Here is a 16,216-nt window from a genome sequence, read left to right as displayed (position 1 = left end):
ACCCGAACATCACATATGTAATATAAATGTGTAGGGGGGCTGTAAAGTGTAAAGTCACTGAATATATGTTCCTTTATATGTTCATCACAGAAAATGAGCCAAGGCCAATGTGTCTCAGGTTGAAAAAAATATTTATGGCAACATTTTTCTTTTAGGAAACTATGAAAACAGGTCCCACAGACCACAACACCATACAAGGGTTAAAGTGGAAAAACAGCACAGAAAGAATAAACAATTTACATTATTTCCGTTTTATTTATTATCTGATTCAGAATGGCATTTTATTATGAAAAAATAATCTGTTAAATTCTCTGTTATGACTCGGACAGTTGCGAGTTACGCATGTCAAGACGCTTTTCACGTGACTTTTTCGCTAAACACAAACCCACACAGTATTTGTCTGACCCATTTGTCAACAAACCAGGTGAATCCAGCATGTTTGTGCACAAGGAAGATCAGTTGCTGGAGATTGTAAATGACGGCGGCCTTTAAAGTATGTTCAGGAAAACAGTTCTGCCGGTGTTCTGGATTAAAGTCACGGCCGAATACCCTGAGAAAGCCACAACAGCACCTAAAACTCTGTTGCCATTTCCGACATCATATCTGTGCAAAGCAGGGTTTTCTGCTGTGACGGCAACCAAAACTAAATTACGGAGTAGACTGGACATCAGCAACAAACTTTGGGTGTCACCCATTAGCCAGGGATGGGACCCTCTGTTGCAGAGAAACAGGCTCAGGGCTCCCACTGATTCAGCGTTGTGGTTAGCTTTTTGTTTTCATGCACTTTATTAGTTTTTTATCTCTGATTTATTAACTGCTACTCACTGTTGTGTTGTTGGTGCCATGTTACGAGGGCGCTGCTAATAAAGTTGCATAAGAATACATATCAGTTTCACATTTATTATTATTATATCTAGAAAATACTCCAGTTTTTATGCTAGCTGTATATCATTTTATTTTGTCGTATTTATCCGCCACCCTCTATGACATCGACGGCATTTCTTTTAATGAACACATTTATTTTAAATTTTAACTGACAAAAAAAACTCCAAAGCGCAAAGAAGCACAGCGTGTACGTAATGGGGCTTTGGTATCCGTCCGCCTCTGTCTTTACGGGTAAATTACCACGCCATAATTAATTTGAGGCCGCTCATTAAAAATGTGTTGATTTCGATATATCTTCCGATGTCACCAGAGGCGGTACCAGAGGTTCTCCATTGTGAGGGTCCGTAGCCACACCTTAAAGGCCATGTAGCGAGACTCCCTACATGGGCATGGTTCGACAATGACATACTTATCGGTCGTAATCCAATTGAACGCACTCAAGGAGATTGTTTCTGACATAGAGGAGCGACAACAAGCCGCGTGAGTTGTTTTTTTCCCCAGAGTTTTTGGGTTGGGAGACATGCCAGATACCCAAATTAACCTATAGAAGCACTAAAAAAGTGGAATTTTCATGCTTGATATAAAGTTTGTCTACTTAAATACTCTACCTCAATTAATTGTCATCTCTATCTCTATCAGCCATTTTTCTGATACAAACTGTTTCTTCCAATCAATAATGTAAATATTATGGATGAGCGAGTACAGCATTATCTGTATCTGTATCTGTTAACCATATGAATTATCTGTATCCGTATCTGGAGTGGGCGTGGCCTAACCAGGAAGTGGGTGTGATTTAACCCGGGAGTGTGTGTGTGGATGAGTAAGAGAGAGACAGAGAGAGAGAGGGGGAGTGTGTGTGTGTGTGTAGCTTAATTTGTAATATTTTTTATACCACTACTACCTAGAATGTGTCAGAAACTCAGTGCGTGAAGTAAAATAAAACTGGTTAGAGCCAAATGACGGTTTAAAAAAAAAAAAAAAACTCCAACGACCAGCAGAGAGGGAGAGAGAGAGAGAGAGAGTGAGAGAGAGGGTAGCCAGACGCTAGAGAGTAGTCAGACATTCAATGCATGACGTAAAAAAATAAAAAATGTTTAAAAAAGCGAGCCCCTTCTACCAGCACCACGTCGGAACGAACCCACGTTTAACAGAACTCTACTGGTTAATACGTAAGTACAAACTAAAATAAAAACAGACTTCAAGCTGAAGTCTGAGTGACTGAGAGACAGAGAGCTGTTCTATATCGTATAGGCTTCGCCCTTTAAGGCTATCGCTAGTGGGTTTATCCCTTGCGCGCATGCGCAGCACTGAAAACTTTAGTCCACGCCCACCAACGGTGGGCCTCACCCGGTCTCACCTTGTATAAATTGGGGTGAGGCCAGCCGCTCGCCTCCCTTTTTTCTTCAGCCATGAAGCAGCACACGACTTCCAGCATTCGTTTGTGCCCGGAGTGCCGAACCGGGTACATATGGTCCGATGACCTCCACCCGCGCTGCGAGTCCTGCCTCGACCCGGAACACGCCGGCCGGGCGCTCACCCCCGGAGCTAACTGTGCCTTCTGTAAACTCCTTGAGGAGCCGGAGAGACGCAGACGGGTCGAGGCTTACGCTGAGATGGACGGCGAAGGGTTCGCCTCGCAGCGTGACTTCAGCTTGGATGAAGCCATCGAATTTTTTGAAAGTGGACCCGCCTCGTCCCCCCGTTCCACCTGACAAGCCCCCTCTTCCTCGCTCGGGTCCGCAGACCGCACGGCAGACACCGCGTTGGGGGAAAACGTGGCGAGCGCCCTGTTCCTGGTCCAACCCTCCGGAGGAACCTCCCAGGAAGCAGGGGAGGAGATTCTGACATTTGAGAGCCTGTGTGCTCCGGGGGCTTCTGATCAGCCCTTTCGCTGTGAGCCCCCCATGGGTTGTTTTCCGGAGAGTCCTCCGATGCGAACAACGGCGGCCAGGGCTCTAGCTTGGCTCGTCACCATGACAACCACAGAGCACCAAGCAAGTGCACGCCCCCTCTCAGAGCATTACTCAGAGTGGCAGCGCGTATGTTTGATGGACAAATGGATGGACAGGATTGTGAGCCGAGGTTACACTCTGCAGTTTGCTTCCCCCGCGATTCAACGGGATTGTGGAAACAATCCTGTCATCTCAGGAACAGTGTCTCGCTCTTCAGTCAGAGCTACAGGAACTTTTGGGAAAAGATGCAATTTCCAAAGTTCCTCAGGGGCAGGAGACACAAGGGTTTTACTCCCGTTATTTCCTGGTTCCGAAAAAGACAGGAGGAGTGAGACCTATCCTCGACCTGTCTCTGTTCAACAAGTCGATCATGGAGAGGCGGTTTCACATGCTCACGATCAAACAAGTGTTGGAGTGTGTTCACCAGGGAGACTGGTTCACCTCCATAGATCTGAAGGACGCATATTTCCATGTGTCGATCGTTTCGAAACACAGGACATATGTGCGCTTCTCATTCCAGGGGATACAGTATCAGTACAACCGGCTGCCGTTCGGTTACTCTCTGGCTCCTTGCACTTTCTCCAAGTGTGTGGAAACGGCGCTGGAGCCGTTACGCAGGACAGGGATGAGAGTGCTTTTCTACCTGGACGACCTGCTTTTATTAACTTGCTCCAGGGAGGAAGCTGCGTTACAGACAAAAACACTGGTGTGTCATTTGTCGAGTCTGGGCTTCAAGATAAAATGGAAGAAAAGCGCTGCGCTCCCCGCCCAATTCGTGACGTATCTGGGGGTGGAGCTAGACTCCGTCAGTATGAGAGCGCGGCTCTCACAGCAGAGAATGGAGGCTTTGACAGCTCTTCTCTGCCGCGTCACGCCCCCCAATGTTGTGACAGCTCTCTCTGTCATGCGCCTGTTGGGCATGATGTCGGCAGGACACGTGGTAGTGCCCCTGGGCCTGTTACACATGAGACGTCTGCAGAGATGGTTCATTCGTCTGCACGTCGATCCTGTGCGTCAGCGAAGACGCATGGTGGCCGTTCCTCCCTCAGTGAACGCAGATCTAATCCACTGGAAGAATCCCCGCACACTGTCAGCGGGAGTGCCGCTGGGCAGAGCTGCATCACACATTTCAGTGTTCACAGACGCATCTCTCTCGGGATGGGGGGGGAACGTGTCTGTCAAAAGTGGTGGGAGGACAGTGGCCAGCTCACATGTCTCTCCACATAAACGCGCTTGTTGCTCCTCACGGTGTGGAAAGTACTCCAGCATTTTGCGTCACTGCTGCGAGATCAACACATCCTGATCCGCACAGACAACAAGGCGACAGCAGCCTACATAAATCGCCAAGGAGGAGTGCGCTCCGCGCAGCTGCTCAACATAGCAAGGCGGCTTCTGCTGTTGACACACACACACTTTCTCTCAGTCAGGGCAGTGTATATTCCCGGTGTTTTGAACACGGGAGCGGTCATCATGTCGAGGGGAGGTCCTCGACACGGGGATTGGAGCCTTCATCCCGAACTGGTGATTCAGATTTGGAACAGGTTCGGCAAAGCAGAGGTGGATCTGTTCGCCTCTCGCGGAAACGCACAGTGCGCTCTGTGGGTTTCTCTGAGCGTGCGGGACAATCCTCCACTGGGAGTGGACGCGTTAGCGCATCGGCTGTGGCCCAGGACGCTTCTTTACGCTTTTCCACCAGGTCCATTGATCTCACGGTTCTTGGATCGAGTACTGGAGGAACGGCTGTCAGCCATCCTCGTAGGTCCGGAGCGCACGGGCGCGTCATGGTTTCCATGTCTGCAACGGCTGATCTCAGGGTTGCCATGGGAACTTCTGTGGCGCGGAGACGCTCTCTCTCAAGCAGGAGGAGCGATCAGGAATTACCCGATGATAGGTCAGCGTCTGTGGGCCTGGCCGCTGAACGGGAACATTTAGAGAGGCAGGGTCTCTCTCAAGATGTTGTGCGCAATATCAAAGGCGCCAGGGCCGCCGCTACCAGAGCTTCATACACATCCAAATGGAGCGCTTTTCAGCGTTGGTGTGTAGACAGGAGTCTGGATCCCACGGTGTGCCCCCTGCCTCAGGTATTGTCACTCCAGCTTTTGATGGATAGGAATTTGGCTTTCAGCACGGTGAAGGCATACGCTGCTGCTATTTCTTCCTGTCATGAGGGGTTTGGTGACAGAACAGTGTTCAGTCATCCTCTGACAAAACATTTCCTGAGGGGCGTAAGAAGAGACAGGCCAGTGTCACGTTCCTTGGCCCCTCAGTGGGATTTAGCACTGGTTTTACGTGCTTTGGTGAAAGCTCCTTTTGAACCATTGGAGCAAATTCCACTTAAATTGTTGTCAGTCAAAACAGCTTTGTTGTTGGCTTTGACATCTGCAAAGAGGGTTAGTGATTTATCTGCACTCTCTGTGGCACCTTCATGTCTTCGGATCCAAGGAGATGGCAGCTCGGCTATTCTACTCACTAATCCTGCTTTTACTCCTAAAAGCATCACAAGCTCTTTCCGATCCAGGGTGATCACTTTGGAGGGGTTTTTGCCACCCCCTCACAATTCAGAGGAAGAGGCAACTTCCCATCTTCTCTGTCCTGTGTGTGCGCTGGCATGTTATGTTGCGCGCACGACCATGGTGCGACGTTCACAGCGTCTGTTTGTGCATTACAGGGAGCATTCTCAAGGGCTCCCCCTGTCGGCACAGCGCCTGTCTCACTGGCTCTGTGAGGCCATTTTACAGGCTTACCTCTCATCAGGGATGGATCCCCCACAGAGCATCAGAGCTCATTCCACCAGAGGAATGCTGGCTTTGCATGGGGGAATGATGGTAGAGGATATCTGCACTCCAGCTTCCTGGTCTTCTCCCTGTTCCTTCATCCGCTTTTACCTGCGAGATGTTTCCCGTTTTTCCATGACTCACTCTGTACTCAGTGTTTTTTCAGAGTGATGGTTATTGGATGTCTATGTATGATGCTCTCCCTTCCATCTGTAGAGCTGGGGAGAGCTGTCTGATTTCTACTCTGTATTTACTGGACCGTTACAGTGCGTTACTTTCGTCTGCCACGTCTTACAGCAGTAGTTTTTTCCTGACCATTCCATCATGGAATATATTCATATTCCGTTACGACGTCTGGAATGGTTGATGGTTATTAGGCAGATGTGTTTATGCTTGTGGTACTGTACAGACCCAGTGAGGCATGGACTACATCGAGCTTCGCCTTTAACCCACTATCGATAGCCTTCTTACGATATAGAACGTTAGATTCTATGAGTATAGGCGCAGCCCTTAAAGTTTTGGGCCTCACTGGTTTTCCTCTATGGCTGAAGAAAAGCTATTAGTAGGGAGGCTAGCGGCTGGTCTCACCCCAATTTATACAAGGTGAGACCGGGTGAGGCCCACCGTTGGTGGGCGTGGACTTAAGTTTTCAGTGCTGCACATGCGTGCGAGGGATAAACCCACTAGCGATAGCCTTAAAGGGCTGCGCCTATACTCATAGAATCTAGAGTTACAATACGTAACTAACGTTCTGTGAGTGAGTGAGCAGAGCGGTGTGTAAAGGGGAGGAGCGCTGTGATGCTGTGTGAGGATTTTCATTCAGTCCGAGCACAGATAATGACTCGTATTACTCGTATGATACTCGTGCTCGGCAAAAGTGCTTTTTCCGTACCGGATACTCGTTTCAGCCGAGTATCCGGCTCATCTCTAGTAAATATGTCATAGATAGTTAAAAATAAGTATTTCCGTCTAGGTTTGGAATAAGTGGTTGAGTGATTAATCAGACGGCCTGAAGGCCACATGCTTGGAAACGAGAAGCTAAAACATATTCAATTGTTTGCAATCTGCAATATCTCCACTAGATGCAACTAGATTTATTCAGGTATTAGCTTCTCAGAGGAGTTAAGTTAACAGGTTTTTCGGATGCTCCGTGTGAATGTGACTACTCTATACTGATAGGTCAGAGTATTTTTCCACTTTGAGTGCTGCTTGTGTTCTCAATTCAGAAGAACAAGTAACCCCCACCTTATGTGAAAGAATTTTATAATTTTTAATAGACGTTTGTTTTCTGGCTGAAAGCTGCCTGGATGCCAGACAAACTTAGCCCCGTCCACAACATTTGAGGTCGGGAAGTTCGGTCTGGCATCGCTCAGTTGGGGAGAAACTATGTCCGAACAGAAGCTTTTCGGACCAAACAAATTGTCAGGGCGGGCTTTATACGATGATGGACAGATGATCAATGGGGCGTGTTTCAACCGAACCAGAAAAAAAAATGCATCTTGTCTCTATTGGATAGACCACATGTGTCATCTCAAGGCCCGCGAGAGCTGGTGCATTATTGTCTGAAAATAAGTTCACTGTATGCTGCTTAAAAGCGCACGTTGACCGTAAACTACATCTCCCACAATGCATTTCGACGCGCCCGTCAAGGAAACAGTCGCCCTGCAGTAACCCCGCTATGCGTTCAATACACCGGTGGAAAGGAGAAAGTTAACAAAACCCCAACATGTCCAAGAAGAGAAAGATTGATGCACAAGGAAGGCTGTTTCACGAACGATGGGAAAACGAATACCTGTTTGTACTTCAAGGTGAAACACCGGTATGTCTTATATGTTATGAGGCGGTGTCGGTAGTAAAAGAATATAATCTACGTCGGCATTTTGACACCAAACACGGAGCTCAGTATGCTAAATTCAGCCTCCAAGAAAAACAAGGAATAGCAGCAGAATTAAAAGGCAGACTGCAGTCGCAGCAGGATGTGTTCAGAAAAGCTACGGGCAAAAACGATGCAGCAGTGAAAGCCAGCTTTATCGTGGCCGAAGAAATCGCCCGAGCTTCAAAGTCTTTTTCAGAGGGTGCATTTTTGAAGCAGTGCATGCTGAAGGTGTGTGAGCAGGTGTGCCCCGACCAGATACAGACTTTTAAAAATGTCAGTTTGTCAAGAAACACCATCGTGGACCGAGTTAAGGAACTGGCAGGAAATCTCTCAACACAGCTGGCTAAAGAGACACGGAGCTGTCTAGCTTTTTCATTAGCTGTGGATGAAAGCACAGACAACGTGGATACAGCGCAGTTATCCATTTTTATTAGAGGAGTGAAGCCGGACCTCTCTGTCCTCGAAGAGCTGTTGGATGTAGCCGCCATGCATGGGACCACAACAGGTCGGGACATTTTTGAGGCAGTGGAGAAGTCCGTAAGTAAGCATAAATTGCCGTGGGAAAAGTTGGTGGGACTAACTACAGATGGAGCACCTGCGATGCGTGGAGGAAAATCAGGCTTGGTTGGACGAGTGAAGGAGAAATTGCAAGAAAGTAACTGTCACACGCCCCTGATAACCTATCACTGCATTATCCATCAAGAAGCTCTGTGTGGAAAGGTTCTGGAGCTGGATAATATAATGACCACGGTCATGAAAACAGTGAACTTTATTTGAGCGCGCGGCCTGAATCACCGGCAGTTCCAGCTGCTCTTGCAGGAGATGGGCTCGGAGCACGGAGATGTGCCGTACCACACAGAAGTAAGGTGGCTGAGCAGGAGCAAAGTCCTCAAACGATTTTTTGAGCTGAGGGAAGAAATTGTTTTTTTCATGCAGAGCAAAGGAAAACCGTTGCCTGAACTATCAGATCCAAACTGGCTGTGTGACTTTGCTATGTTGTGCAACATAACCGTGCATCTCGCTCATCTGAATGAGAAACTCCAGGGACGTAAACAAGTCATCACACAGATGTCCGACATGATCACAGTTTTCCAGCGAAAACTCGATCTATGGAAGTGTCAGGTGGAACAGGACAATCTCGCCCACTTTCCTGTTTGTCAAAGCATCTCAGCCTCCATTCCCGGTGATTTTTCATGTTCTTGGTTGGCTACCAAACTGAACCGGTTAATGTGTGAGTTTGATCTGCGCTTCTCTGACTTTAAAGCGCAGCAATCTGGTTTTGACATTTTTACAAATCCTTTCACCACCGACGTCTGTAGTGCACCCCATCACCTTCAGATGGAGTTAATTGAGCTTCAAAGTGACAGTGGCCTGAGAGCAAAGTTCCAGGATTCTGCTATCGAGGACTTTTACCGTCTCCTGCCCCCTGGTTTGATGCCACAGCTCCGACTTCATGCTGCTCGTGTTCTGTCCATGTTTGGGAGCACCTATCTGTGCGAACAGATGTTTTCAATAATGAATGTAAACAAGACCAAGCACAGATCACGCATCACCGATGACAACCTGCACGCTGTTTTGCGGATTGCCTCAGCACAAGACCTAAAACCAGACATTGACACCCTGACCAACGGAAAACGGTGCCAGACATCCGGCCAGAAAAAATAGGTAAGCATTTTCAAAAATCCTTTTTTTCCTTTTCCTTTTATTTAATAAATGCGTATTTACTAAGAACAGTAGAATATGTGTACAAATGAATGATTGTGCTTGCATTTTCTTTTTGTGTCTTTTATTTCCAGAACATGATGATCAAGATCAATGAGGATGTGTGAGATGGCGTCTCAGGATGAGGAGGGATCTACTTGTGTGTTCAAGGACAGGCAGCATTTTGTTTTGAAAAATGCTGCTTCTTTCATATGTTGGTTGTGCCATAGTCCTACCCCCCTTTGACTTGAATACATAATAAATACAGAAACAGTTATCTAACAATATAATAAGTTGTAGTTTCATTTATTTTAAATTCCATTGCATTTTGTTTTCATACTGTTAATGTGGCCCTTCGAGGCGAACCATTATGCTGATGTGGCCCTTGGTGAAAATGAGTTTGACACCCCTGGGATAGACCTACAACCAATCAGAGCAACGTAGTATCAGACGTATGTTAAGCGACGAATTGTGAGTTATTGACTAACGCCGGGTTCACACTGGACACTGAAACGACGCCAAAGCCTTAAATAAAAGCTGGCTCCCATCCACTTCCATGCTAAACACACTGAAAAATGATTTTAAAAGAAATGAATTGATGACATATATTTATATGATAGAAATGATCAAATATGCATCCCATACTTTGAATTCCCCTTCTGTTGTCCTGGAGTTAAATTTTACCATAACATTATTAAATGTCGCACTCTGCCCATCCACTACAGCCACACAAGCAGTGATAAAAAGAGAGGGGGGCTACATATTCTCCACAAAGGCTAGAGTGGAGAATAGGTCATTTACCCTCGACAGCCGACATTTAACGGAGCAAACAGCGGGGAAGTTCTTCAACATAGATGACATTAAATTAATAATTGAAGTGGAGAAGTACAGTGAGTTGTATGATCCTGGGAACAGGAAACACAAATGCTGGGACACTGTTGCTTAATGTTGGAGCAACATGTAAGTATATGCTTGAATACTATCAATCAATCAATCAAATTTTATTTGTATAGCCCATTTTCACAAATTACAATTCATCTCATAGGGCTTTAACAGGGTGTGACATCCTCTGTCCTTAACCCTCAGCAAGAGTAAGGCAAAACTACTAAAAACCCTTTTAACAGGGTAAAAATACGTAGAAACCTCAGAGAGCCACATGTGAGGGATCCCTCTCCCAGGATGGACAGAAGTGCAATAGATGCCATGTGTAGGAGAACATCATCAATAATCAAAGTCTCTAGCAGCACTGATGAGGGTAGACATCCCGAAGGACAACCCTTACAAGACATGCCAAGCAGTCCCGCTGCAAGCACAGTCCATGCGAAGCAACCATCTAGACCACGATCCACCATCCAGACCAGACGCCACTCCAGTCCTCAGTCACCGTCCACCGCCACCCACTAGGACTAGGGTGCATCAAATTGCAATGCAAAAATTAAATCTCAAAATATCAATCTGTCTGGGGCTGCATTTGTTCGGAGACAGGTAAAAATGACTTATGCAAAGTTTTGGGGAAATCCATTGAGATTTAGAGGTAGAATACAGCATGTGAAAAATATATAAATGGCCCGTTTTGGTTGTGCTCCTCGCTCCTGCAACAAAGTCTAATGTGAGTTTGACGCCACGCTCGGCATAGTCATTTACAACATTGATGGCACGTACATTCACAGCACCCATCTGGAATGCTTCACTGGCAGCCCAATCCTCTACATCCAGTGAGAGAAAGACTGGATCGATGTGCAGCTGTTGCATGCCGAACCAGCAGTCTGGGTTGGCCAGGTCAGCCAAGCTGGTGGTCGGTGAGAGGGTTGGGAACTTTGGCTTGCCGAAGCCAGTGCCAAAGCGGAGCTGTGGGGCTTCCATGGGGAGGTCAGCCGGCATGAGCTCCAAGATGGCGTCTGCAAGTGCGCGCCGCTCGCCAACTGGCCCCTTGGTGCTGAAGAGTGCCAGGGGCAGCATCTCGCCTGCCAGGTACCATAGGTGCCTCTCCAGTGCCTTGATCACTGATGCTGCAATGCTTTCGTCAACAGACTTGTACGTGTACAGGTGGTGCTAGAGTGTAAGGTCATTCCATGCAGCATCTACGGCCGTGTGACAGGTCAGCACCACGTTGCGTAAATGTGCGTAATGAAGTTGGCAAAGGTCTGAATCTTCCGCACCGGCTGCCACGTTGTGATGGGTTCAGCACGCAACCTGCCTAGGAACGGTGGTTCAGCCTCGTCAGGAATATAGCGGGACAATGGGCTGCTGTCCTTATGTGGCACCAGGTCCCAGTTGTCCTGGAGCCGTGTAAACAATGTAACATCTGACTAGCGGGACGTCTCCACCTTGAGGTCGATGAAAATGTGGCTGAGGGGCACCTCCCCTATGTGGTGCCGGCACCCGGACCAGAGCAGTGGTCGACCCAGTGAGAGCTGGATAGCAATGCAGGCTGCTGTGAGATGGCCAGTGTTTCACGCAGTGATGTCAAATGCCATGTTGACAACCGGATCAGTGCAGCACCACCCCTGCAGCAGCTTGCATGTCAGCCGGGCGATGATCATTCCGCAAGGCTCGTTAGTTCCCTTCATGTATGCTGGCACACCAAGCGGTTTGAGCCGCTCCGCATCGCTGATCACCACTATCAGACGCTCCTCCAACTGGTGCGGATTGGTGAGCATCGACGTCAACTTGCTGCCCCAGTACAGGGTGCACATGGGAGGTGGTGTCCACTGCTCGTGCTGTTCCTCACTGGCCTGCAGCGTGTGGCGGCACGCTCGGTCTGCTGTTGCGTAGGATGTGGAGACCTTTGCCAAATTGCTACCTGACTCCTCGATCAGGCCGCGGGTGAAGGCAGCCTGCTGCATTGGTGTGAGCTTCAATCGATACCCATAATTTCTACTTAAAGTGAAAATATTAAGTCCATTTTATCACAAGCTGATATGGTTCTTTGTGAAATGTCTGTAACAAATTTTGGTCAAAATACATAGATACGATTGCCTGGATTTTTGGCTACTGGAGACGAAGATAAGGCTGTGTGCCGTACCACCTCTAGATCAGCACGTATCGCAAAAATATTTTGCATTTATTGTTGTTGCATGGATGGTAACACTTTGAGCATCCAGACAGATCAATATGCTGAAACTCTTTTTTGATGCACCCTAACCAGGACCCATCACAAGCCACCACTGCGGTCCTGGTCCATCGCCCGTGCCCAATGCCAATGCGACACAGGGTCCGCCACCACCACCACGATCAGCCCACATGACTCAGAATCCGCCACACTGGATCCAACACCGCGATCCCCGGTGCGCAATCCACAAACCGCAATCCATGGTGCGGCCACAGAGGCCCTGGATCTGCGGATGATAAAGCAAAGGGATTCCGGGGAAGGGGGATAGGGATGGAGAAGAGGAAGGAGAAGCTGAAAAGAGAAGCTCCGTGTGTCATGTGTCATAAAATAGAACAAGTAACCTTCTGGTGCACTAATTAGCTCTAACTATAAGCTTTATCAAAAAGGAAGGTTTTGAGCCTACTTTTAAACGAAAAGATGGTGTCTGCCTCCCGAACTGAAAGTGGTAGATTATTCCACAGCCGAGGGGCTTGATGGCTAAAAGCTTTAGGGACGACAAGTATGCTTGAATTCTGGGAGCGGAGTGCTCTAGCGGGTTTATAAGGTACTAACAGCTCTTTAAGGTAAAAAGGCGATATATTATTAAGGGCCTTGAAGGTGAGGAGGAGAATTTTAAATTCTAATCTAGATTTAACTGGAAGCCAGTGTAGCGATGCCAATACTGGAGAAATGTGCTCTCTTCTCTTTGTTCTCGTCAGGACACGTGCTGCTGCATTTTGGACAAGCTGTAGAGTCTTTAACGACTTCCTGCTGGAGCCTGATAATAATGAATTACAATAGTCCAGTCTCGATGTAACAATGGCGTGGACTAGTTTTTCTGCATCTTTTTGAGAAAAGACATGTCTAATTTTTTAAGTATTACCCAAGTGGAAAAAAGCGTCCTGGAAATTAGTTTTAAGTGACTATTAAAGAATAAATCAGGATCGAAGATCACTCCCAAGTTCCTGACTGTTTCATTGGAAGCAAGGGCAATGTCGTCTAGCGCAGCTATATCATTAGATAATGCATCTCTAAGGTGTTTGGGGCCAAGTATTATAACCTCTGTTTTGTCTGAGTTTAATAAGAGAAAATTGCGGGTCATCCAGGTTTTTATGTCCTTGAGAAATGTTCGAAGTTTAGTTAATTGATTACTTTGTTCAGGTTTTATTGACAAATATAACTGGGTGTCATTTGCATAGCAGTGGAAATTTACAGAGTGCGTCCTGATAATGTTTCCTAGTGGAAGCATATATAATGACAATAAAATTGGGCCGAGCACAGAGCCCTCTGGAACACCATGGTTAACTTTGGTGCGCACAGATGACTCATCATTAATTTGCACAAATTGGGAGCACTCAGAAAAATACGATTTAAACCAGATAAGGGCGGTTTCATTAATGTTAATTAACTGTTTGAGTCTTTGTAATACAATTTGATGGTCAATTGTGTCGAATTCTGCACTGAGATCTAACAGAACGAGGACAGACACAAGTCCCTGATCTGAGGCTATTAAAAGGTCATTAGTGACTTTTGCAAAGGCTATCTCTGTACTGTGATTGGCTCTAAACTCCGACTGAAAGTCTTCATATATAATATTTTCCTGGAGTAACTCACACAGCTGATTGGCAACAACTTTTTCTAAGATTTTAGAAATGAAGGGGAGATTAGATATTGGCCTGTAATTGGCTAAAACCTCTGGGTCTAGGGTGTTTTTTTTTGAGTAGGGGTTTGATGACAGCTATTTTAAAAGACTGTGGTAAATAACCTGATGATAATGACAGATTGATAATGTTAAGTAACGAACTATCAATAAGGGGCAGAATTGTTTTAAGTAATTTTGTAGGAATGGGATCTAAGATACAGGTTGTTGGTTTAGAACCTGAGATTAATTTGGTAAATTGATCACGGGTGATCAGAGAGAAGCTGTCTAAGTAATGGGTAGGATTCTCAGCCGTTTCTGAGATCTCTGTTGTTGGGAGGGTATTAGTGCCAATTGAGGGCAGGAGATGGTTGATTTTATTTCTAATAGTTTGAATTTTATCATTAAAAAAGGTCAAAAAGATATTGCTATTTAGGGATCGAGGAATACTGGGTTCGGTGAACCTGGGGTTGTTTTTATTCTCTCTACTGGATCAACGGGTGATATTATTAGCGCTGCCTGGCGCTTCAGCGTCCGGTGTGAACCCGGCGATACTTTTCTCTCAAAAATGCTGATCGTGTTGGTAAGTTGTCTGTCTATCCTTAAATCGTTTTTACTGATATTCTTCTACTTCTTCCAGCATGTGTGCAGTTGGGTTCTGTTGACAACAACTATGCGTCGCTTAACATACGTCACATACTTGTTCTCTGATTGGTTGTAGGTCTATCCAATTGAGCGAAGAGGCATTTTTTTTCTGGTTCGGTTAAAACACGCCCCATAATCACAGCCCAATGGAGTGGTATCAGACTCATATTCTGACTAGAATTATGAGTATGACAATGTTAGGCTAGGATTACTCTACTACTCGAAAAACTCCATCAAATTTGGTAGTGGCATGATTAGGGGAGAATCCACTACATTTTGGAGAGAATAAAGGGAATTATTTTTCTTTGTTTTACACGTGGCGAGATGGGCAGTTAGCCTTGGCAGAGATATGCACTGTCTGAATGGCCCTCTAGTCTATTGTCAACAAATCCAATGAGAACTCCCCAAACAACAATGTGTAAAGTCCATTTCTCCTACTCTGCTACCCTGCCAGTGGCTCTGAGTCTGTTGTCTGCTACTGAAGACAGAAATACAGAGACAAAATTGTTTAATTTTCCACAAAGGGCGCAACCATTTCTTTTGACAGCTGGATTTTGAAACCAATACTATTCAATCAGGAGTAAAGACTGCAAGAGCTGAAGGCTCTTTTCATACTCTTGAGTATTTGCAGCATAGGGACTGTGTATGTTTTGAGTGCATCATTTCATTCTGCGTTTGTTGCTTTGTAGAAGCTGCAAAGGCAGGTCAGTGGACTTGTGTCATAGAAATATGACCATTCAAAGATACTGCGACAGTTCTGTCATGTTGGTCATCTTTTCTGTGGGACAGGCCAGAAACATAAAGTTTATACCCGTCAGAACCTGCCAATAACCAAAGAATACATGGCAGGAATGTGTTTGTTTGTTCACATCCACTTGAGTCAAATTCATCCTTCTTAAAACATAATTTACGTCAGTTTTGGTTGTGTTTGATAAGTTGTAACCCATTTTTCAACCTGTTTTCATGTAACCAAAGCAGTTACTGACATGTGGTCTTTTTCTATTCAGGCAAGATCATCTTTACCTTCGGGACGCAAGATTAACTTTATTTTCATACACGCAAGACAAGTGCAGAGTGCGAGAACGTAATTGCACCCAGCCCACAAATGTAATTTTTAATGTTATGGTTTCCTAAGTAGATATAAAAGCTATCTAAAGTAAAACAATGTATAAAAAGTTAAATATCAGATGGATAATATGGTAGAAGTAGACATAAGGATAGCAAATATTTCTTCATATTTGAAAAAAATCATACAATGTTTGCATGTCCCCGGACAACAGTCTGTTAGACTTCCCAGGCACTAAAGGCATTTGGAGAGATGTTTAAAATTAAAATAACCGTATGAAACAGGAGCCTGTTCTCTGGACCGTTTTTTTAGGAGATAAGCCGCAGTGAGTGATATATGTTATTAACACAGATGTTACACTACTGCCCTGACTGAAGAAAACAGTGACTGATCAAGCAGCTTCAAAGGAAGAGACGGCGAATTTAAGATTGCATGTGGTGGCTCTGTTTTCTGGTAGAAATGGTGCAGTGTTGTCTCGGGGACAGAAAGGGAGACACCGGAATCTAATCCGTGCTGCCTCAGCCAGCAGCTGCTCCTCACAATTGGATGCTGATGGTGTGGCATCAGTGTCAATATTAGCCTCATTT

The 16,216-nt window shown here is 46.0% G+C and overlaps 1 pseudogene; it reads left to right on the top strand.

Moving 5' to 3' along the window:
• The first annotated feature begins 7,337 nt into the window (after nucleotides 1–7,337).
• Nucleotides 7,338–9,152, top strand: LOC133972761 (general transcription factor II-I repeat domain-containing protein 2B-like; annotated as a pseudogene).
• Nucleotides 9,153–16,216: the final 7,064 nt, after the last annotated feature.

The sequence above is a fragment of the Platichthys flesus genome, chromosome 17 (assembly GCF_949316205.1).
Source record: "Platichthys flesus chromosome 17, fPlaFle2.1, whole genome shotgun sequence".
Classification (NCBI taxonomy): Eukaryota; Metazoa; Chordata; class Actinopteri; order Pleuronectiformes; family Pleuronectidae; genus Platichthys; species Platichthys flesus.
This window is presented reverse-complemented; position numbering and strand designations above follow the sequence as displayed.